General features: G+C 40.7%; 1 pseudogene; it reads right to left on the reverse strand.

Moving 5' to 3' along the window:
- Positions 1 to 8,156: 8,156 nt before the first annotated feature.
- On the reverse strand, positions 8,157 to 8,292 carry LOC114614592 (annotated as a pseudogene).
- Positions 8,293 to 24,653: the final 16,361 nt, after the last annotated feature.

Genomic DNA, 24,653 nt, shown 5'->3' on the forward strand with positions numbered 1-24,653 from the left:
GTAGGCAACAGGAGCATACCATGGTAGGTGGGTGGAGGTGTCTTCCGGGTTATGGCCTAGACTGTTCTGACTGGAGCATTCGCTGCTTCCGAGGAGGACTGCGACTCCTTGACCCCTGCTGCCTCAGTGAAGTGCTCCTCACCGCGCCTTCTCTGCAGGATTGGCTCTGTTCTCAGCAATGAGTGAGTGCACCCTGTCTTCCCTACCTTGCTTCTGTCAGAGTCTGCCTTGGGGATGAGAAAAAGTAATGTTACACAAGTTAACTGCTCTGGAATCTGCAGAGCCCCAGACCCACTAGCATGAAACATAAAGAGTAGCAATTCCCAAAATTCCTACATTCCTAGGCTTCTGTTAAACTGGCTGAGTTAACAAACCTCCTCAAATTTTGGAACACAATGTAAGACTTTGAAATTAAATGAGCCTACTGTAGGAGATTTAACGCTATGTGAATTTCTAGAGGTCGAAGAAAACAGTAATATTCTTCTTCTGCCTCTTTACTTATACACAAATATATGGGAGATATAAATCAATTATGTTTTATATGTATATTTTGTGAGTTGATGGTAAAGAAAAGCCATGTCTCACTAAAAGCTAGTTTTAGACTATCTGTAGGTATGTGTTGCTCCAATTCTACTTGTCAAATACCTTTCTAGTAAAAATTTATGCTTGTGTAACATTTGAAGAAAGTAAAATATTTTATCCTTTCAAACTTAAAATTTTCTATGTAATTTTAGTCAATAAAAACTCTTTTATTTTACCTTCACTTTTCTATGTGTAGACTAGGTTTCTTGCCATCTACCTGCCAATTTGGAGTGAACATTCAATGGGTGTATTCTAGCTCTGACTTGCAAGAGGAAACAAGGGCCCTAACTCTGAGAATTCAAGGCCCAGGTTTGAGATTCAAGTTCATCTTATACTGAATGGATCCTAGGTTTTCTAGATACACCACAATAAAAATAAATAATAAACTTATCTCTTGACTAGACTAAAAAAAGATAGTATCTGCAAAAAGGCCTATATAAAGACAAATTTCTACAGTTCTAAATAAAAAGCAATAGGTAATAACATTAATTGACATAAAACAATTGAATTTATACAAGTAAGTTTACAATATTTTAAAAATATAATTTGATTTTTACCAGCTACGCAGTAAAAGTTAGCTTGGGAAGCTGAATTAGTTCCTGAACGATTCTTTCAGTTTTCTCCAAGGGCACGAGTGACTGTGAGGCTCGAAAAACACTCCATTTAAACTACTTTCATCATTAATGGAGAAATACTGACTTCATGAAGGACATAAGAAAATAAATATGAAAAGGTAGGCATTGAACATCCAAACAAATTAATCAGCTTTTCATATCAGACTTTTGCATTGCTTTTTTCATGCTTCTTATGTAAATTATAATGTAATTTGGAACAATTGAGTTCTTTGTTTTATTTTCATGTAGATCAAGAAAGCTGACTCACTTACACCTGCTGTCTTAAGAGTTCACATGAACTTTGATCTTTAAGCAATGTGCTAAGCGCTTAACCTCATTTCTTTATTACCTACCTGTTATCTACTGATTCTTTCGCTGTCTATAACCTTGTCTCTGTTTTCTCAGAGAGCAAGGTGACATCTGTGTGAGGCAGTTGGCCATTTGTTAGCCAGCCTTAATACACACCTGTTGAGAAATTTTGTTTGCTTTGTCAGAAAAGTTCAGGATTACCAGTCAAACAGTGACTCTGGTTGTTATCACAGTACACTATACCATACTGTGTAGACCTTCTCAGGAGCCTTATATGTGTAGGAATAATCTATTTCAAAACCGAATTAAAATAATATTTTTCTCTTGGTTCTACATCTGTGGTACATTCACTTTATTTTTATGTAAATATGTGTACATATCCAAATGCTTGCTTTCGTTTTCCAGGGAAGTGTTGGATTTTTACTGGAGTCTGGAAGTCACCTCTTCCAAGGGACCCTACATATTAGAGCCACATTCATCTTTCTGAGCTAGACCACTGGCTGTCTTTTCCAACTGCAGGTTTCAGGCTCTGTGTGTACTACTTTGAACTTCTAGCAATACACTGCCATTTGAGATAAAAGTGAGGAAATATTTGCACACCATCGTCTTCAAGTAGTTGTGTATGTTCTGATATGAAGTAAGGATGCTGGAGGTAGGCCTGAATCACCGACAGCTGTAAGCTACTCTAAGTCCTTTAGGCGATGCAGGGAGACAGTGCTTGTTGGTTACTTTAGCTTTGTAAGGAGCTTGTGAGTAACACGAGTTGATCTACACAGAAGTGGCTTCTCCAAAGTCATTTAGCTCTTTATTGTTTTCATTTGTTTTGTCTGGGAGCTATGACCACAATGTCGGACTCTAACATAAGTTTTTTTCCTAAATTCCTTTTCATTTTGCTCGCCCCCCCCTCTCTCTCTCTCTCTCCCTCCCTCCCTCCCTCCCCCCCTCCCTCCCACCCCCCTCTCTCTCTCTTTTAGTGCCATTACTCATTGAGGCCAGAGATGGGTATTCCTGGAGCTGGAGTTTCAGGAAGTTGTGAACTGCACAATGTCAGTGCTGAGAATTGAACCCAAGTCCTTTGACAGAGTAGGCAGCACTCTTAATTGCTGATGTTGAGGTTTTGTCTCTTACAGTTTATTGTAATGCTAAGCGCTAGCCTTCAAGATTCGGGGTCTCCACTAAGCCTGAGGGACCCTGCCCCCAAGTTAATTCTGATTGGTAAATAAAGATGCCAGCAGCCAGTAGCTGGGGAGAAGAGACATAGGCGGGGTTTAGGTTTCCCAGGGTAGAGAACACTAGGAAAAAGCAGGGAAAAGAAAGGAGCAGCCATGGAAGAGTAAAAAACACGTAGGAGAGAACAACAAGAGCTGCCATGGGCTGGGAGCCAAGAGAACGTGGCCCAGAGGGCTGCCTGGTTGGAGCAAAAAGCAGCTCAGATGAAACTGCATAAGTAATGACGTGGGTTATTGATGGGAAGGTGGATTCTAACAGCACGGAAGGTAGGTAGTTGCTCAGCTATTGTGCAGCTTAAGGCATATTAAGATGCAAAGGCTGAGTGTGATTTCATACGAGAACATAAATGGTCAAAGGCAAGAAGGATCCCCGTGCTGGGATTTTATTATTTTTACTACAGATGAACTATCTCCTCCTTCTTGTTTCTTTCCGTGGCTGATGTTTTTCATTTAGCTTGTCTTTGTTTTGTCGGCAGTGTTGCATACACCAGTATTCCCTCCATTTTAAAGCTGGCAATACGCCCATTGTGTGTACACACCTCAAGCCCTTCATCTGCCCACTTGTCGTTACTGGGCTACTTATACTCTGCCTATTATGACTGTTCTACAAAAGTAGTGTCTTCCACATTTCACAGATTTATATACATTTCTTCTACATTTTTATCTCTAACATTAGGAACTTTCTAAGTAGAAAAATACAGCATTTTAAATAATTTGCACTATCTTTATCTGTAGACTTTTCTTAATTCTTCTGTTCAAGCATGTGTTCTTATGTGGGAGATTTTTGCTTTTAGTATGTAGCCTAGAAATTTAACTGATAATGTCGCTCCCTTGCTTCATTTCATTTAGTCCCCTATTCTGCTTCCAAAAGTGTTCAGGACTGGTGGTATTAGCTATTTTCTGGATAGTTGATAGAATTCACCAGTAAAGGTCGTATGTTTTTATGAAAGTTTCATTATCAACCTGAGTAGAAGCAAAGTTGTACTTTTTTTGTTTCTCCTTGAGATAATTTTGTAAACAGTGATTAAGAAAGAAATCCTACTTGCATAGCCATCTTTTAGTTTGCTGGCACAAAGTCGTTGAGAGCATCTTCCCATTGTCTTCTCAATGTCTATAGGTCTGTTGTGATACCCCTCTTGTCCTATTATCTTCTCTATAGGTCTGTTGTGATACCCCTCTTGTCCTATTATCTTCTCTATAGTTCTGTCATGATACCCCTCTTGTCCTATTATCTTCTCTATAGGTCTGTTGTGATACACCTCTTGTCCTATTATCTTCTCTATAGGTCTGTCGTGATACCCCTCTTGTCCTATTATCTTCTCTATAGGTCTGTTGTGATACCCCCTCTTGTCCTGTTATCTTCTCTATAGGTCTGTCGTGATACCCCTCTTGTTATTGATGTTATTTACTAATTTCCTCTTCCTTATTTTCCTTTTTTTTGATTAGTTGATTCTGAAAACTAATCAAGTTTATTAATTACTTTGCAATGCTTAGCTTGATGTATGTTTAATTAACTTTTTCTTTCCCTCTCTTCCTTTCCCTCCTCTGTTCATGTTGGAAATTGAACCTAGGGCCTGCTTTCAGTAAGAGTTATAATACTGAGCTATAGCCCTCAATTTTGATTTTTTTTTACTCTTTACTATTTCCATAGTTCCACTTTGAGCTTAGTTTTCTCTAGTTTATAGGTCCTAAATGACAGCTTTCCCACCACCCCTCAATGTGCTGCAAAGTCCTACTGTATTTTAATACCAATGGTGTTTTAGAATTGATGGAACAATGCTGTTTTTACAATTACTTATTTATTGATATAGTCTTGAAAATATTACAGCTGTGTTGCTTAAAGACTTGGGATGGATTTTGATCAAACCTCAAGAATGGCATATATAGCTTGATCATGCTAGCCCTTTTTTGTCCTGGGAATACTTTTATTCCTGCTCATCATGTTAAAGTTTGTCTCTAACAAGATCAACATATTGGCAGCCAAAATACATGATTTGAAACTGAAAATGGACTCCCAGACAGAGTTATAAATTTAACAGGCTGGCAAGTCAAGGACGGGTAAGATTCTGCACAGAATCTTACCAACCTAAAACATATGTGTATTTGGAGAATGCATATTCCATGACAGATAAGGAAGGCATTCTTGTCAGAACAACCTAAGACAGGCTCAGTCTTAAAAAGGGGGAGATGTGGAGAGCTTTTGGGGCTGCCTGGCAGGAATCTGACATTGGCCAAGGACAAGGAAAAGGACTGCAGGGAGGAATCTGACATAAGGCTAGAACAAAGAAGTAATTTCAGGCAGGAATCTAATTCTTAGGCTAGAACAGAGAAGTAGGCTTCAGACATGAAAATGACTTTGAGCTAGGACAGGGAAGTAGGCTCAGGTATTTTGGACATCCTGATAAGCCATTAGAAACAGTGATCACAGGAGTGATCACGGGACTCTGTTTATAGTCCTGCATGTTCTTTGACTATTTGCATCTATTGTATTGCTATTTCCTCAACCTAGAACTGACCTTAATACTTGCATGTTATTTAAACGGCATAAAAGCAAAAATGGAGGAGGAGGGGTGGGATGGGAGTTAATTGGGAGGGCAATGGGGATAACATCTGAACTGTAAATAAATGAAGTATCAAAAAAGACTTGGAACAGTTTCTCTAAAATTCAATATGATCTTAGAAATTAATATTTTAAACTTAAACATAAAGTAAGCATAGGTGATTAACAGACGAAGAAGGATGTGACGTAAATCATAAAGCTTATAAGTAAAATGTATGTTCTTTTACTATTTAGATCAGTGAAATGAAAAATTATAAATAAAAGCCCAATATTAGTAATTATGAGAAGCAACACTCATTCTAATATTTGTGTATTTTAGATGTATTTATTGATGTATGTATCTGTATGCAAAATGGACAGCCTCTTATGTTCAGGAATTCCCATTATTAATCATTTTAATGGTTACATATTTCAGATAATGGCTGCAGAAGGGCAAATATATGTCGTTGTAAAGATGTCTACTTTTAAAACAGCTTTATTGAGATATAGTTCACATACCATACGATTTGTTTATTTAAAATATACGAGGCTGTTAGTTTATTCACAGATATTTGTAACATCACCACAGTCAACCTCAAGATATTTTTGCCATTCCAAAGAGAAACAGTCAAGCATTTATCTGTCACTCCTCTATCCCTGCTCTTTCTATTCAGTGTTATTTTGATAAGCTAAAAGTCAGAAATAATCGTTTATATATCTATTTTCTAATACTTTTTGTATGCATTTAAAAATTTAGAAAAATGAATGCAGTTTTTATTAAGAATGCACATTAACTAAGAGGAGGTGAATTGTTTATATCTGAGGATGCATTGAGTTTAACATTGATTGCTTTTTCTTTTCAAGTACCTCAGTTCCATCCTTCCGTTATTCTGGACCCCAGAACTTCAACCAGCTGACTAATGAATCTGGGCTGCAGCTTTGATAATGTATCTCTTTGATTCTTTGATTCGGGCTGGAAAGTTCTGGAAGTCAGTGTGATTCATTAATATGTTAGAGGGAGGTCATTTTTCTTCAGTGGTATGGAATGAAAATCAAGGCTAGTTTGAGATTCCAGGGTATCCTTTTCAGGTTTCTTTACAACACAGAGGACAAAATAAACACTGCCAAGTGTTCTGCTGTGGGAAAAGTATCCAAGAAGTAGTCTAGAATATTAAGGAATCCATGCCTTCCTGCAGTTTCATTGAAGGTTGTCCCACTCCCACAAGTACAGTCACAGAATAAAAGGAAGTATAATGGCCTCCTTGCAAGGCTGCCTGGCTAGGACATTTAAATAATTTAGAGTTAACTGATTTTGTTCTGGTTTGACTTGGCCCATTCCGTTGCACAGCCCATACCTGGAATTGCTGGCACATTGTGTATCCCGTTCTAGGCAGCAGTAAGCATTGCAGTATTACCCTTCACTCACAGCAGGCACCTCTGTGCAGCTTGAGCACTACATTTCTGCCCAGCTGGTGGAACACAGCCTTTCCAAGGCTCTCAGTGCATGGAGTAGCAGCTGAAAGATAACGGGGGTGACGGTGGCCATTTGATGATGCTGACGTCACAGAATTTCTCGTGTTGTAATGGCACATTGCTGGCTACCACTCATCGGTTGGATTTTTATAGCTCAGAGCGATCTTAATAGATAGCAGCAGATGGAGCTGGAGTCTCTTTGGCGAAATGACTAATCCCACAACCTGTAGGAACGTTCCCTGTGCATTTTGCTTTGGCATCTTTCAGAGCCAGTAAGTGAGAGGAGGGAATCCAGCTGCCAGTGCTTCTAAGCTGTTCTTTTGTACGTACATCTCAGGAGCTGAGCCTTATTAGATGCATTGTGATTGTTTTCCCATGCAAACTCATCTTTTTGGTTCTTTGTAAAAATTAGAACTCTGCAAAGTATTTAGGCTCATTACATAGGAAGTGTTATTCACGGTCTCTGTCACCCTCTGCAATTGACTTCTTTGCTTTCTAATTATACTAGTCTACACATACTGTTGTACAGCTATCATAGGCAAGGTGGATCAAATAATGAAACACATATTCACACAGTTTGGGCATCTAGGCCTTCAAGATGAAGATACTTGTAAGGGCAAGTTCTGATGGGAACATTTTTCTGTCACTGTCTCTTCATAGGGCAAGAGGACAGGACAAATTTCCTCTTTTTTAAAGAACACTAATCCCATCCTGAGGTTCTAGACTACCTGACCTAAACCGAGTTATCTCCCAAAGCATTCACCTCTCAAAATCAGAAGGTGGGTTAAAACTTCAATGTATAAATTTGGGAACACAACCCAAACCCAAGTGACAATATAACTTTTGAATATGAGTTCTCTCTGCATTTTTATACTTTTTATTGATTCTTTGTGAGTTTCACAACATGCTTCCCAGTCCTGTTCATCTCCCTCCCCCTCACATTTGCATGTCAGCCTTAAAACTTCTCCCACATAATAAAACACACAAGCAAACAAACATCATCATCAACAACAACAGATTCAGATCTGGCCCTCGGTGGTAGCTCAGGTTAGGACCTCACCATGGCCCCAGGTGGCAAGGCTGTTGCTCATAAGAGCCTACTCATCTCCAGGGTCTCCAGTTCCACCTCTCTTCATAATGTTCAAGCTGTTCCACTTCTTTTTGTCCCTTCTGACCACCGTATACTCTCTCACATTGTGGTGGCTCCCACTGCAGCTTGGCCACGTGGCTATTGGGGCCCTGAATGACATCTATTATCCATGCTGTGTGGCATGGCATGGTGGCAAGTGAATGTCTATGGCCCACCTATGCCAGGTTTGTGGGTGGCCTGGTGGTCCACAGGTCTCTGTCTGTCTTACTCCTCCTGCTTGGATTTGATTTGATTTGATTTGATTTGATTTGATTTGATTTTTATGAGTCCTAGGCATAAGACAGCTTTGGTCACCAAGCCAGGCATCAAGCTAGGATGAACAAAGGACTGCTATCTGCTCTGCATGTGACTGATATAAAAACAACAACACCAGCAAGTGTCTCTTTGCCCACTGCAGGAGAGGGAGGGGCAGGGTGTGGGGTTGCAGCATTTCTCAAGGAATCGTCTACTTTTCACTAGATAGTACAGTTATAGCGCATCACCTTGACTGGACTAAAACTGTCTTGAACATGGGTAGGGCATTGCTTACTCCTGTCTTTGTGTTCAGTCTCTGCTTCTTCCCCTCTTCCCATTTCTCAACTTCTCTGTGCACTGGTTACAATGTGGTGGTTAACTCCCTTGTCTTCAAAGGGTTACATATCTGCACATGTGCCTACCACCTTCATTTATATATCTTTTTATACTCAATATATTCCAACATATATTTCCCAGTATTCTTTCCTGATTTTTCAGATCTATATGTCTAACTACATCCTTGCTGTCTCAATTCACTGCCCAATTAATACTTCAAATGACAAGTTTTTCAAATCACTTAACTTATCCCATGAAACCCATATCTTCTTTACCCAATGGTTCAAGTAAAATCTGACAGCGACCTTAACTTTCCCCTCTCTTTCTCACTCCCCAGTAGCTTTAGTCGATCTCGCTAGTCCTGCCTTATCGTCAGTCTGGATTCTCCACTGTCACAGTTTGATGTCAAATGGCCCATCAACCTCACATGACTGAGCATTTGATCCCCAACTGAACCAGCTGCATGGTAGGGATGCTGAGTGTGGCTGATGAATGGGTCACTTAGGGCGGGCCTTGAGGGTTATAGCTGGGCCTGCTTCTGAACTGAGCCCTTTCTCCTTGCTGATCAGTACTTGGAAGAGGCCCTAGCTGACATCTTCCACTAGACTGCCCAGCAGCTATGCCTTCTCTGCCTCTCCCATCAACTGAGCAAAAACTCTAAAGCCACTTCTGTATGATGTACACTGTCACAGCAATGAAAAAAGTATTCTATAGCCAACTTCCACTACAGCCACCCTCACAGGAGTCAGCAACCTTGCACACTCTTCTCATCTTCTTTCTAAGCAGTGACTAGAGTGATAATGTGTGATTTATTTTAATAAGTAGTTGTTGGGTTCTGCTATGTGCTGCCATTTGAAGAAGTAACTGGGGTTTTTTTCCTCCTTGAATATTAAAGATACAAATATGTAGTTAACCCTGTACTATTCTCTTTTCATTTCTTTTTTTAATTAGAGTATAACTATGTAGCCCTGTCTGGCCTGGAATTCAAAATGTAGACCAGGCTGGCCTCAAACTCACAGAGATCAGCCTGCCTCTGCCTCCTGGGTGCTGGTATTCAAGGCTTGACCACCATGCCTGGTCCTGTAAAAAAGCTCTTGACCGGTACTTTTCACTATTCTTACCGTAAAGGGCAGTGTCTTCCATGTGGCCTCTGCCCCAGTGCACTGTGGCCATGCTTTTGGCTCTGTTAGCCTGTGCTCATGTTCTTCTGTTCTAGCCTGTGCTCATCTTTTTCATCCTAGCCTGTGCTCATGTTCTTCTGTTTCTCTGGGTTCCCTTCCCAGTGTCCTTACAGCAGTTATTAAAGTCTCCACTCGAGACAGGATTTCTTCCTTGCCTGTGTTCAATAGTCTCTGCTTATTTCAGGCTTCAGCTAGCATGTCCAGTCTCAATGACATCTGAGAAATACCTTGTTAAGATGCTTAGCTCTTGTGACGCACTCTTTGCAGCACTGCATTTGGTTTTCATCACAGTGGTGGTTACAGACTTCTCTCCCACGGTGTAAGAATGGCCTCTGTCATTATCTTCTTAAAGTCCTGTCAGTTCCAAAAATTCTTAACTCATAGTTTATATTTTCAACTGCAACATCTTAATAGCTAAGTTCCAAGTATGCACCATGTTTACTAAATGTTTATTATTATATTGAAATAAGTAGACATGTCTTCCATAACAGCAGCAAATCATAGGTGGCTTTTACCGTAGGTTCCTTGAACAACTTAAAATAGACTAAAACTCCCTAACAAGTTACCACAAAGCGAAGTATACCAAGTACCCAGGCAAAGCCAAGAGTTCTCTAACTATGGAGATTGATCAGTTTTCTGTTTAAGATAATTGCAAATAGTAGAACTTAGGCTTTCTTGTAAGGAATGTACTTATAATTCACAAGTGCTTGTTCTTAACTGTTCATTTGAAAAATACACCTTTAAAAATCCCATTCCTTATGGCAGACTAACAATTTATTCATGGGAGCACTGGAATTTCATTATTGAAGCACAATTCTGCCATATAGAACGGTGTGACATGTACTACCCATGTGCTATCCAGTCATCCAGTCATCTGCCAGAACACTACCATATTTCACACGAGACTTTAACACACATGTTTAGAGGCCCCAAATACCATTTTGTTTTTAATAATAATTATTATTATTACCAATAGACAGAAATGCTCTCATTCCTAAATCCAGCTCTTGAAATCAAAGTAAGAATGATGGAGCAGCCAGTTACAATCTCAACCAGTTTGGGAATCAAGCCTTTTGCTATAACTAATCACATCAAATGGAAAGTCAGAAGGAAGAACAGCATCTCAGCCTAGCAGGGGCGCCATGGAGCTGGCCAAACTCAGTGCTGGGTGCCAGGTCTGGCTTTCTGGGTTTCTGGTCTGGCCCGGTCTGGTCTAGTCCCCTCCCCTCCCTTCCCCCCTCTCCCTTCCCTTCCTTCCTTCTCCTCCTCCTCCGTTCTTGAGATGGGGTCTCATTATGCCAAGCTACCCTCAAACTCACTGTGGGTGAGGATGACCTTGAGCTTCAGGTCTTCCTGCCTCCACCTCCAGAATGCTGGGATCACAAGAGTTTGCTCTAAGTTTTCGGTTATGCAGTGATGGAACACACGGCTCTGTGCATGCCCTGTAAGTGCTCCACCAACTGAACTGCATGCCCAACTGTGGTTTTACATTTTAACTGGTTATAAGCCACCAATAGAAACTATTTGGAGGTGTGTAAAAATGATATGAAATACAAATTACTTCCCATCATGAGCAAGTACCTTCATATTGTATGTATCTAATTTTATACTATAGCAAACTGAAATAGTTACAACAGACACAACAAACTTCCAAAGATTTTTTTTGCTGCTATCTATCTATCTATCTATCTATCTATCTATCTATCTATCTATTCTCCTAATTGACAGTTTTACATGGATATTATTTACTTATTTAGACCTCATCTCACACTGTGTAGCACTGGCTGAAACTCACAAAAATTCACCTACCTCTGAATCCTGAGTGATGGAATTAAAGACATGCACTCAGGTAGTAGAAAGATTTTAGAAAACTAATTCTATTACATTAAGCCTTCTTATATTCAACTTCAGTTTCATTTAAACAAAACTTTAAATATCATTTCCAATTTTAGACACTAATGGTTATTTACTGATAATCTGAAATACATTAATCTGATTTGTTTTCTCGGTCTTGGTGGCTTAATGTTTTTTAGGAAGCTCAGAAGATCAAAATAGAACCTCTTACCAGCCAGTAAAATGAGACACCGGATCTTATTAAAAAAAAAACAAAGAAGCAAACAAACAAACAAACAAACAGTTTCATAGGTGGATTTCCAAAGAAGTCTCCAGAGCTGCAAACGAGCCCTGTGCTAAGTCAAGTGTCTCCCACAGCAGCAGGGAGGGGCTCCTTGGTGCAGTGTAGCCTCTCAGCCCCAAGATAGATCCAGGGCTTTTCAGCAGAACTCCCAGGTTACTTAAGCTGTGTGTTTTTGTGTTCTAGTGTAAATGCTCCAACCTAAACCAAGTAAGTGTCTGACTAACCATGGCAGCATTAGATACTCCTCTTAGTGGAGAAAGTAAAATGGCTTGTCTCTGGCTGGTGCTGGTTTTGGATTGGCAAGTGCGCAGTGCGAGCTGGCTGGGACACAGTGGTTCAGAGGAAACAGCATTTTCATTGATGGTGTGGTGGCTTCTACCTGGGGTCAGGGCCCCCCCATACCAAATGGGTCAGAATGGGTTTCTAGCTGCAGGGCAGGGGTGACTCTGGAAGTGCTAAGTCATACCAGACCTCTGAGCTGGTGGGAGCTCCTGCCCTGCCCTACTTCATGCCTGCTATGCCAGTGGGACCTGTGACAGAGCTGTCCGAACTCTCTGCTTTCCACATGGCTGAGAACCAGGCAGACTTCTAGGAACCAGAGTCCAGGCTCTGCAGGTGTGTGCTCGGAAAGACCTATGTTCTGGAAATCAAGGCACTTGCTCTTTGAAGCATTGGTCCCAGTAATTCATGTGCTTTCTCTGGTTTCTGAGTCCAGGGCTTCCCAGGGACGCAATGAGTCATTGAGGAGCTTGGAGGGTGGGTCTCCAACAGCCTGAAACAGCTCCTTGGCAACTTGAACCTTGGACAGAAAATTTTCCCTCTGTAATTTCCTCAAGCATCTTCCACAGTTGAAGTTCTATGCGCCCCAGCACAGCAGTTCCAAGCATAGGTTTGACCTGAGGGACTAGTCCTTCACTGATGGCAACTTTGTAGGTGCTGGTAAGAGACCATATCACCCAATATAGACTTTTGGTTTGATTTGGTCTGGGGTAGAGGGAGAGGATGTGAAGTGAGAGGAACTGGATTTAGAACTGAACTGACAGAAGTGTAGCCAAGTAACAGCAGATCTAGACAAGAGCCAGAGTCGGTGGCTTTCTTCCTCACAGGCTAAGAAACGAACCCAAACAGTTTAACTTGAAAGGCCTGTGCTTTGAGCTGTCTCAAGACATCTCCACCACTGCTTTTAGATTTTGCTGCTTGTTCAGACCTTCTTGGGTGAGAGCTCAGGCTAGAGTAGTGGTTTTCAGGGTGTGGTACCCAGAGGGACAACCCCCTTCTGGAACAAACTGACCATCTAGGTCTTCAGAATCAGAAGCTTAAGTGATGCTGAATTATTACTAGACTTGAAACTGGTCTTCAAGACCTGCCTGCTAGCCCACTTCATAAAACAGCTAGTTCCTAGCTGGCACCTTCTGAGAGAAGGGGGGTAGGGGGTGAGGGAGGAAGGGGGAGGGAGAAGGGGAGGGGGATAGGGAGAGGGACACACAGAAAGAAAAGCTGAGTTCATAAAGGCAGAGCAGGAAGATTTACTTTGGGCAGCCACAGTCGGCCTTTCCCAATCATCGCTTAAAAACTGTAGTAACTGAGGAAACCTCAGTGATCCTCACATTTTCTGAGCAGCCTGGCCACCTGTTGTTGAAGGTAATGTACTCCAGTGCTTATGAACCTGTCAGAAAGAGAAGAACACACTGCTCTACATACACAGTTGCATTATAATTTATGCTTAATAAACTAGATGAATTAATGCCTGTCTGGAACAAATTTAAAGTTTTTTTTAAGCAAAATGAAATTCACCTCTCAAAATGTGGTTAAAAAGAAGAATCTTCTATTACCAACTAGTCCCTTAAAAAGCTAACTAATAAAACAATATTTATACAAAAGCAGGAAAACATGCAAGGTATAGGATATATTGGGTAATAAACCATAGAAGGCAGACTAATAAGAGCTTCTAATGGAAGGGCAGACTGAAGTTTGCTGCCCAAAGGTCTAGGACCGATCTAGTTCTTCAAGAGAGCAACCTAAAACATGCATTGACCTTTAGTAGAAATCTTTTTTAGGGTGTCTTCTGTGTGTTTTAAAGAGTGCTTGAAAAAAACAGCCCTGTCCCCCACAATTACAACAAATAGTTGAGTTAAGAAAATGCTTTTGTTTATTGTTGTACATACATGTGTGCTTGCATGTATTTATGTGGATATGTTATATGTGCATGTGACTGTGATATTATATCATGAATAAGCAGGTGAGTGCCTGTGTGTATGAGCACAGAGGCATAGAACATCATGTGCCTTTATCATTCTCTGTTTTCTTCCTTTGAGGCAAGGCATCTCACTGAACTTGGAGCTAGGCTAGTAGCCCCAAGTCATAGTGATCCTCCTGTCTCCATCCTCCACAGTGTCAGAGGTGTGCACAAGTTCTCACCCATTTTTAAAGTATTTTTTTTTAAATTTAGCAGTCACGTCCTCCTATTTGGGAAGGAAGTGCTCTTAAGCACTGAATCATCTCTCCAGTCCAGCTACTCAAAGGAAATCACCAGTGTAGGCTATGTGCTAAGAGTCTATGACTAGCATGCACAAAGCCTTATCTTCAATTCTCAACATAAAAAAGCATGTTCACATAAACTAAAAGTAAATAAAACAAAGGGTAAATGTTGAATAAACAACAGAACCTACATTTCTTTAAATTGAAAACTGAGAGAAGTCGGGATAGAGGCTGTCTGTCCATAAATTTGCATGTCGCCTATCTAGTCAGTCATTCCCAGGTCAGTTCTATCATTTGTTCATGTATCACATCTACACACTTTGAGCTCTCTGCTGGTATAGAATCATTATGGGTGAAAAGAATTCTGACACGTAGCTATTGATCATCAAGGAAACAAATATTTTGGTTGTTTACAAACTGTGATCTTGAGCAAGAAACTAAAAAATGTAAAGAACCTATTTTTTATTCCTGTAGCAAAATTTTTCTTGTTAACAGGATTCCACCCAAATAACTGGTTTTACAAAGGTGTGGAACCAAGTGCAGAAGCACAGAAACATGTATTTCTGTGCTTTGTTTTTCTTTGTAGATAACACCAATGTGCTTAGTTTCTTATTTTGGATGATCTTGAAATTCAAAATATTCGAAAGAAGCTAGCTACCAACTTCCTCACAGCCTCGTCCCTTTTAAAAGTCAGTGCTTCTAAGCCTTGTTAGTCCTACTGATGAGAAGCTAAATGTGTGTGTCTCCTTTCCAACCTGGCCAATCCAAAGGGCAGCACAATCTCCCTGCCCTTGTCCTTGGGCTGCCCCCCTCTTCTGCCCTTGTCTTTGGGGTGCCCCCCTCTTCTGGCTCTTCTCATCAGTCTGACAAGTGCTTAGACACTTCTAGAACTACACTGCAAGGTTTGACTCTTGCTCCAACTTTTTAGGGCTTCATGAGTATTAAAAATTGTTTTTAACATGAATAGCTTACATATCTTTTTCTAGAAAGTGAATATGAAGAAGGTGATTCTTTGATGAATGATCCTTTGAAGATTTAATGATATGATAGATACAAAAAAAATGTAGTGATAGGACTCATTAAGGGCAAATAACAATAGCTGTCATTTTTTTCATTGATAATTTAGTCTGATCAAAGCATGCTATTGTGCATTCAGACATCTACACTAACTCTACTCTGCCTAACCTAGTGGAGTGCTCCTTAGCTGACAAACTTACTTGTGGAACATTTAAATGTCCTTGTCATAGTAAGCATGTCAACAATGCCCCTGTGGAGTCTGGGGAAGTCAATTTTATTATTTCACCATGTGAGTTCCAGGGACTGAACTCTAGTCATCAGACTTGGGGGAAAGAGGGTTTGCTTACTGAAGCATTTTGCTAGACTGCATGCATTTTGGAGTATTTTTCAGGAGAATTCAGACAAGTAAGTATGTGGATATATATATATATATATATATATATATATATATATATATATATATATTCCTGAAAATAAGCTGTGTGGTAATCCAGGCACAGTGGTGCACACCAGTAATCCCAGTTGTGATAGGCTGAGGTCCTGAAGCGGGAGGCTGGCCTGAGCAACACAACGAGACCCAATCTCTTAAAATGTGATAAAATAAAACACCAGAGGAGGGTTTAAACAGAAAAAAGATAATGAACAATGAGTATGCTACATTCTTATAGCATTAAAAGTTTATGAGGGACACTGAATAGCTTTTCAGATATCCCCTGTGGGTAGGCTGGCCACACATCCTGTTACAGCCTAAACAGTTCATGTTTACATGTATTATCTTGCTGTCATGGCTTTCTGTGTTCCCGTTCATTGTATTTTAAAAGCTCCTTTTTCATGGTATATATTCCAATTACTCTTTCTCCTCAATTCTAACTACTCAATCCCAGTCGTCTGTTTCCCTCTGTAGAAAACAAGTGGTCAGGCAAACAAACAAACAAAACCTCATCAGAAACACCTTCTCCACAGAAGCACAAAATGGAAATCATTATATAAAAGCAAAGGGCCAATAAGACAAAAAAATGTGCCCCAACAAAGCTATATGAAAGAAAAAGTTTACAAAAGTGCCGTTGAGTTTGCTCTGTGTGGGCCTTCTATGGGTGGCCATGCCTACCCTGAAGCGTGAGTGATATACCCAGTGAGAATCCACTGGAGAAAACTAACTTTTTCCTTTGTAAGTGGGTGTCAATTTCAGATAGCTTCTGAGTGGATGGGAGACGGAGTACATGTCCCCTTGCTCTCTGTGCTGGAACCCAGTCTGACTTTAACCTGTTCAAGTCCTGTGCATGCTGCCAGTCGCTGTGATTTTATATGTCAATCAGTCGTGTCAGGAGTCATTAATCCTCTCCGGCTCTTAAGGTTTGGTTTTTGGTTTGTTTGTTTGGTTGGTTGTTTTGTTTCTCTGCCTACTCTTCTGCGTAGCTCCCTGATTCCTGAGGAGAAGGGTTTGGCAAGGATATCCTCTTTAGGGTTGAGTTTTCCAAAACTCCTACCCTCTGTACATTGTCCAGTGGTGGGTCTCTGTGTCATTTCCCATTTATTGCAAGACGCTACTCTGATGCTGTCTGAGTGCGACACTGCTCTCTGGGTATAGCAGAATGTCACCAGGACTCATTTTACTGCTATGTTCCTTTAGCAAGACAGTGTCTTACTTTAAGTGACATGTTTACCATAGAGCCATTTCCTGTTTATGTGATATAATATCCTAGCAGCCTAATAGAGAAAGGGTTTCTTTGGCTCCCAGTTCCAGATTACAGTCCATCACTGTGAGAAAGTCAGGGCGGCAGGAACTTGAAGCAGCTCGTTAGTAATATTACTTATGCAGTCAAAACCAGAAGGCAGTGGGTTGATAATGTGGGCCTGCTGTCTTCAGCTTCTCGTCTCCTTTCCAGTAAGCCCAGAGCAGCCCACAGAACGGCAGTACGGATGTCCAGGGTTGATCTCCCACCTCCCTCGATCACTTAGAAATCCCGACTAGTTATCACCCCCAATGTATGTAAAAATCATTTGAACATCATTTCATATGGTGATTGGTTAAAACTGTCTGATTTCCAAAAGACAAGTTCATACTCAAAAAACCTTCAGATGAAACCAATTTATTTTTCTAAATGGGTGCTGTCTCTAGGAATTGTTATTTGGGATTCTTACCCTCATCACATTTATAAAACAAGATAAATCCTGCCTGGTGTCTAAGGGCCCACACTTCATAAGAATTAACATTTTATTCCTTTTATTTGAGGAATCACCTGGGCAAGACTTCTGAGATGGGATAGGAGTTCTGCAGAAGCACAATGTGCCTGAGTTGTGCTTCTCAGATGAACTCTACTAAGTAAGGCTGAGAAAAGCGTGTTAATCTTGTGACCTCTTCTCTGTTCTTTTCTTTCCCTTTATCCTTGCCTTCCTACTCACTCATCTGTCTTTTTAGTTATTTATTTTTTTTAATTTGCTTATTGAGGCTGGAGAGATGGTTCAGTGGTAAAGAGCTCTGGTTACTTGTCCAGATGACCCAGGTTCAGTCCCCAGCACCCACACGGCAGCTCACAGTGGTCTGTAACTCTAGTGCCAGGGGATCATCCTCTCATTACTATGTTTTATGTCTATGCCCCAAATACAAAAGGGATTCAGTCTGTTGCACTTCAATGATTAGTCTGGAGTGAGTGTGTGTGTGTGTGCGTGTGTGTGTGTGTGTGTGTGTGTTGAATAATTATCCTTGGTTTGCTTTTCAATAAAAATGCCATGAGTAATCAAATCACTTAGGACCTTTTGCAATGGAAATAATTAGAAAGTAGGCAGGAATATCACTGATCCTCCTGAAGAGCCACACCCTCAATCCCAGGGTTGTTTGATGCCAATCTGGAACAGCTGCAATTCCAGTTCTGGATTCAGCTGGCTTAGTTTTGAGTTTGTATAAAAATGTAATAACCAGAAAAAGATCACAAATGCCCGAAGAAATGATTTCAATTGTAGGTGATGCGTTGTCTTCAAAATTTTGTATATATATTGATCTTAGCCTCACCCAGACTAAAGAAGAGTGTAGCCCAGTCATAGAGAAGTGACTTCAATACACACATGAGGGAAGAAGGAAGCTGATGCCCCCATCTTTACCTTTTACACAGTCAAACAGGGAGAAGGCAACAATTTGCTCTAAAGGGCAAGGGTCAAACACCAAGCAAGAGGCCTCCATCTTGGTGAGTCTCTGAGAAGTCCTTCCTGATGTTTCTAATTTCTCCATATAGTTACATTCTCAGTCACAAGTAGCAAAACAAACAGGTGCAAGTGACACCCAGGCCATTCTCTCTGTCAGTCAAGGAAAAAGCTAACAGCTGGGAATATAGTTCCATGTACCATGTTTGATCTAAATTTAATTGTGTAAGATAATGAACACACAAACCATGTGCCAAGGGATCAAGAAACCCATATTAGGTTTTCTCAAGCCATCTCCTGAACCGCTTTGGGCTCAATATAGTTCTGTCATTATACAGGTACCATACGCAAACTTCTACAGTGCCAGACAATCATTTATAGAAGAAGACTTATCATGGAAAGGATTCCCAAAGTATCTAGTTTAGTTGCTATGTTATTTCTTACATAAATTCTAAAGAATGGTATAACATGCCAATATGAAGCTCTTCCCGACCAGACCCTAGTTTTACTGTCTTCAGTTGAATAACCATTTTAAATTTTTATCCAAGATGATTCTATAATCCAATGACAGAGGCCATGCCCACTTATTTATATTCTTTACCTGTTAGCAATGTCTAACATGAATTAAGGGTCATGCAGTGATTATTCCAGGAAAGGATGATTTCAGCAATTAGTAATAACCTTTTTTTTTTTTTAGTAAGAAAAATAAAAGCAAAAATTTAAGGTGTGAATTTGATTTGAGTTCATATTTCACATTGACACTTTTTTTTTTTTTACAGCATTTGTGGTGGCTTAAATAGAATGAATGTGCTTGCCATGGGGAGTCGCCCACTATTAGGAGGTATGGTCTTTTTGTTTGTTTGTTTGTTTGTTTGTTTTGTTTTTTTGGTTTTTCGAGACAGGGTTTCTCTGTGTAGCCCTGGCTGTCCTGGAACTCACTCTGTAGACCAGGCTAGCCTCGAACTGTCGAACTCAGAGATCCGCCTGCCTCTGCCTCCCAAGTGCTGGGATTAAAGGCGTGGGCCACCACCACCCGGCTGGAGGTATGGTCTTGTTGGAGGAAGTGTGGCTTTGTTGGCAGAGGAACGTCACTAGGACCTGGTATTGAGATCTCAGATGCTCAAGTTAGGCCCAATGTGTCTCATTCTTTTCCTGGTGCCTACAGATAGATGTAGAATCCTCGGCTCCCTCTCTAGCACCATGTCTCCCTGCATACTTCGGTGCTTCCCTCCATGGAGATAATGGACTGAAGCTCTGAAACTGTAAGCCAGCCCCAATTAAATGCTTTCCTTTATAAGTAAGAGTTGTCACGCTCAAACTGTCTCTTCACAGCAATAGAAACACTACGGAAGATAACATTGTACTAGTTAAACCAACAGACAATTGTGGTGGCTCTGAAGACACATCCACAAGTTCTTTGATATTTCTCCCTTCAAGGAGGGTGGTGGCTAGTTTCCCTTCCCTTGGGTGTGGGTGGGGTTTGTTGACTTAATAACCAACAGATCACAGAAGAAATTGTAGTCTATGATTTTGAAGCCATAGGAGACAGTGAGACAGATCTTTTTTTGGGGGAAACAACAAACCCAAGGACAATGAAGAGGGTGCTGAGCAAGTTGCCTGAGCTGTGATGACTGAAGTTTCCTGGTGACTGAGATCTAGTTGAGCCATCTTGGAAGAGGATCCTGAGTCATCAGGTGACTCTCCTAAGGTTGGAGCATGACCACTTCTTCTCTCCAAGCTAAGCTGCCCTCAAATCCCCAAGCTTGGGGAATTGCTTAAGATAATGAATGTTTGTGGCTTTAAGTTGATAAATTTTAGTGGAATTTGTTATATAATAACAAATAGACAACCAATATAGTTATCCCTGACATGATCCCTGACATGAGCAGATATTTTTCTAATTGAACCCAGAACCCAGAGCATAATGTAAATTAGGCAATCTCTAGTCTCCTCTGTGACCCCCTACCCCGTTTTGCTCATTTTCATAATTTGAAACAAGATCTCATTAAATTGCTCAAGTCAGATTCATACTTCCTATGACTGGCTTTGAACCTGTGATCCTCCTGTCTCATCTTCTCCAGTAGTTGTGAGTAGAGGCCTATGTCACCAGGTCTGGCATTGGCCTCCACAAATCTACAGTGTATTTGGAAAGCTAGCTTCATGTGCACACAAAGAGCTCTCTAGCTCTGAAAGGTTCTAAGTGTGCTATCAGATAAACAGGACTGCTGTGCCAGGGGATTCCTCGGGGTGACGCCCATCTCACAGCACTTGTGAAATCAGGGTTAAAATCCTCTGAACTGAGCCATGAAGCAGGGAAGTTCACATATTTGGAATACACAAAATACTTTCCCCCTCAGGGTAGCCCTGTGACAGATTTTTACAGGTAGAAGGAGCACAAAGACGTCAGTGCTGATGCCTGCTCAAGCATCTTCCTCCCAGTTGGGATGTTTCTACGGAAGCCTACCCTGGAGCTCACACAGAACCTAGACCTGCAGTGAAGCATGGAGATTGTGTGTGACGTCATCAAAGCATGCTCCTGATCCGTCGGATCGGTCATGCCATAGCTCTCTCTTTTTGACTTTTCTGTGAATATATTTCTTGCCATTTTTTATAGCTATATTTTTGTTTTCCTTCACTTGCACCAGAAGTGTGCCTTAGGTTTTTGTCTGTTTGAAGAGACCCAGTGCTGTAGAAATTGATTGGATTAGAGGCTAAAAGCCAATCCAAATAAAAAATGCAACAATATGAGATTAGCTTTTTAAAAAAAAAATTAGAATTGAGATTTAGTTGGTGCTATAGTTTGGAACTGGAAAATTCCCCAAAAATCTGTGCACAAAAAGAATTGTCCCTTAGGAAATGGGCCTACCATGTGATCTTTGGGTACAGTGCCCTCAAAGGGAGTTCTTCGTTTCAGACTTCCAGGTGGGGTGGTCATTTTGCTCTGACACATACTTATCAAACCCGCTATTTGGAGTTTTCATCAGATATGTACAAGTGATGTATTCACCCACCTTTGAACTGAACCCTCTCAACTGTAAGCCAACAGAAGCTTCACTCCTTGGAAGATAATTACCTCAGATATTTTGTTGTAGTGATAGAAAGCTGACAGTGGTTAAAAATGTATCCTTTTTATGACCAAAAATATGTCATTATGATATAACTTAAAAGTTTTGAGTTTATTATTAAAATTGATCTAAAATTTACCTGTTGGATACAATAATAATGCCCTAATGGCAAAACATGGATTCTTTTTCAACTTAAGTTATTTTCTTTTTCCTAAATTGAATAATTTCCCCAGGAAATGGCACAAGTGAAGGCATTTACACACAACATCTGTGTAGCTCGTGTTTTTGGTCATTTGTGTAAAATGTTGTCTTATTACTCACACAGGGTTCTTTTCAACCTTTGGAAAAGAATAATCAACAATTTCCTGTAAGTTAAGAAGCCAGAGGAAAATTTTACTGTGTTCTAAATGATTTCTTCAGTTTTAACTATGACACTTACTATTCCCAATCCAACCAGAAAAATATGATCCAGTATAAAGCTTTAACTTAATTTTTATTTAAAGTTATTTTAATGATAGCATTTGTATTATTTAGAACAACGGGACTAACTATTCCTATAAAGATACAAATAGTTTTGGAAGTGCGGCTCAGTGGTGGAGTGCCTGGCCAGCATGTACGAGGTGAAATCCATCCCAGCAAAAAGAATGAAACAGGGCTTGGGGGTGAATGCCTTGATCTCAGCTATGTGGTACAAGAGATAGGAAATTCTCATGTTCGATGCCAGCCTAGGCAATTACAAACCTTGTCTTAAAATTTTAAAAACACTTATAAAATGACCAGGGGTGGGGATGGGGATGGAAGAGCTTGGTGGATAAGTACTTGCTGTATACACAAGGCAACCTAAGTGCAGAGCCCAGCAGCAACAGAAAAGCTGGCTATGGTCGCATGAACTGGCAATGCCAGTGCTAAGGAATGGCAATAGGGGCACAAAGACAGAAGGATCAGTAGGACTGCCCAGCCAGTAAGCCTAGTGGGGTGGGGGAGAAAGCTAGGCTCAGTGGGAAACCCCATTGTAAAGGAATAAGAAGAGAGTGACCGAACAGGGCAAGTGTGGTTCTCTTCCAGCTTCTACCATATATTCACTTACAAACAAGCAAGCTTCTAACAGACACAGACTTTAAAAGGATGGGGATGGGGGATATAGCTCAATGGTACAGTGCATGCCTGGGGTCCATCTTCAACAAGGTGTGCAGGGTATAGGGTAGAAGGAGAGGGGGTAAACCTCTGGGTGAGCTTTTTGATAAATCTAAAGCTAAGGAGAGAGCCTCAAGTCTTTCATAAATGAAGATGGAGCAGAATGGAGATGCTGCAGTATTGCAGAAGAGAAGAATGAAGAGAAGAAAAGGAGGAGGAGGAGGAGGAGGAAGAGGGGGAGAAAGAAGTGGAACAGACACAGGCACAAGCACAAAAAGAACAAGAAGCAGCTTGAAATGCTTGCAAACCTACAGTGTGCTCCCTGATCGTAGTGAGTCCTTTTTCTAATGAGTCATGTAGGAAAAATTTGTTTCCTTGTATATGACCATTGGGCTGGATCTAAGCAGTACAGGAAACTCAGCAACTCTTCTGTTGTCTCCCAAGAGTCTGTGGACAGTCCTGAGTTCCAGGAGAGCAGAGACTCCTCTCCACGCTGACTCTGTTCTTTTGTTTCAGGTCCAGTGAGATCCAGCATAAGAACTTATTTCTATATAGCTTTTCTGACTTTTCATTCTTTATCTAATTTTTGAAAATTTCATACATAAAGAAAAATATATTGTAATTATATTCCCCCTTAATTCCCCTTCCCTCTACTCCTGAACCCCTTCTTTTCAACTAACTAGTCTCCCTCCAACTTCATTTCTCTTTCTCCTTTGGGCTCACTGAGTTTGGTTGGGTTTTCCTGGATGATGAATATCATCAGGAGCTAGAATCTAGTCCTAAGTGACTGGTCCTAGAGCATAGGTGTCTTATCAGTGGCTACACCACTGAAGAGAATTACACGTTTCCCTCAGTAATGGTTAACTGTCAGTAGCTACCCAGGAAGGGTGGGGCCTCATGGGTACCTCCTCCATTTGTGATGGATTATTGAGAGGTACATCTTTGTGTAGATCTTGTATAGGTATCCACAGCTGCTGTTTGTTCACGGTTAACTTCTTTTCTGCCCTTACCTCAGGTCCGAGAGTTGTAAGGTGTTGTACTCTTCTTCTTCAACAACTCTAAGCTGCACAGTTAGACTGCCTGTCATAGTACAGTACAGGGCATTTATACTTTCATCTCAAGAAATTAGGAAGAATTTTAACTCTGATTCACTTGAAAAAAATATTGCATTTGTAAAGGTGGCATATGCCTTTATTCCCAATGCTTGAAGGGAGGGCAGAGGCAAAGCAGATCTCTCTGTTAGTTTGAGGCCAGCCTGGTCTACAGATCTAGTTCTTGGACAGCCAGGGCTACAAAGAGAAATTATGTCTCAAAAACCAAAACACACACACGCACACGCACACGCACACACACACAAAAGAAAGAAAATTAGTTTTTATAAACGTCTACAAGTTTATTATACTTCTAGAAATAGAAGGTTTTGTTTTATTGTAGCAATTGTATTGTCTCTAACAATTGATGAATGAATAGTTTTGTTTGCTTACTTTTTGCGACAGTGGATGGTTGGCTGGTTTGTTGTTGTTTGCTTGTCTGTTTTCAGAACAAGGTCTCACCATTACTCCTCAAACTCACAGAGATCTGGTTGTTTCTGTCTCCCAAGTGCTGGGATTAGAGATTGGCACCACCACACCCACCCTGTGAATGGTTTCAGATGTTGTCGGTCATCAGTTTGTTGGCCTTATTTCCTGCTCAGTTTTTTCTTTCTTACAAAGATTGGAGAGATTAACACCCAAGGATATTAGTTACTTTTGTATTGCTGTGACCTCAGCACCTGACAGAATTTACATGAGGAAAGATTTATTTTGGCTTACATTTTCAGAAGATTCAAGTCCTTCATGGTCAGAAAGTATAGCAGAGTTCATGATTACGGGCAGACAAAGAAAAAAGCTCCTTACAGCACAGCAGAGGAAGGAGAACAGAACAAGGCTAGTAACCTTCAAAGGACCATCTCCATAGTAACCTACATCTATCATCCATCTCCATAGTAACCTATATCTTTTCTCCAGGGCCCACAGATACCTAAACCGGCATACCAGC

The sequence above is a fragment of the Grammomys surdaster genome, unplaced genomic scaffold (genome assembly GCF_004785775.1).
Source record: "Grammomys surdaster isolate TR1022 unplaced genomic scaffold, NIH_TR_1.0 126391, whole genome shotgun sequence".
NCBI classification, from domain to species: domain Eukaryota; kingdom Metazoa; phylum Chordata; class Mammalia; order Rodentia; family Muridae; genus Grammomys; species Grammomys surdaster.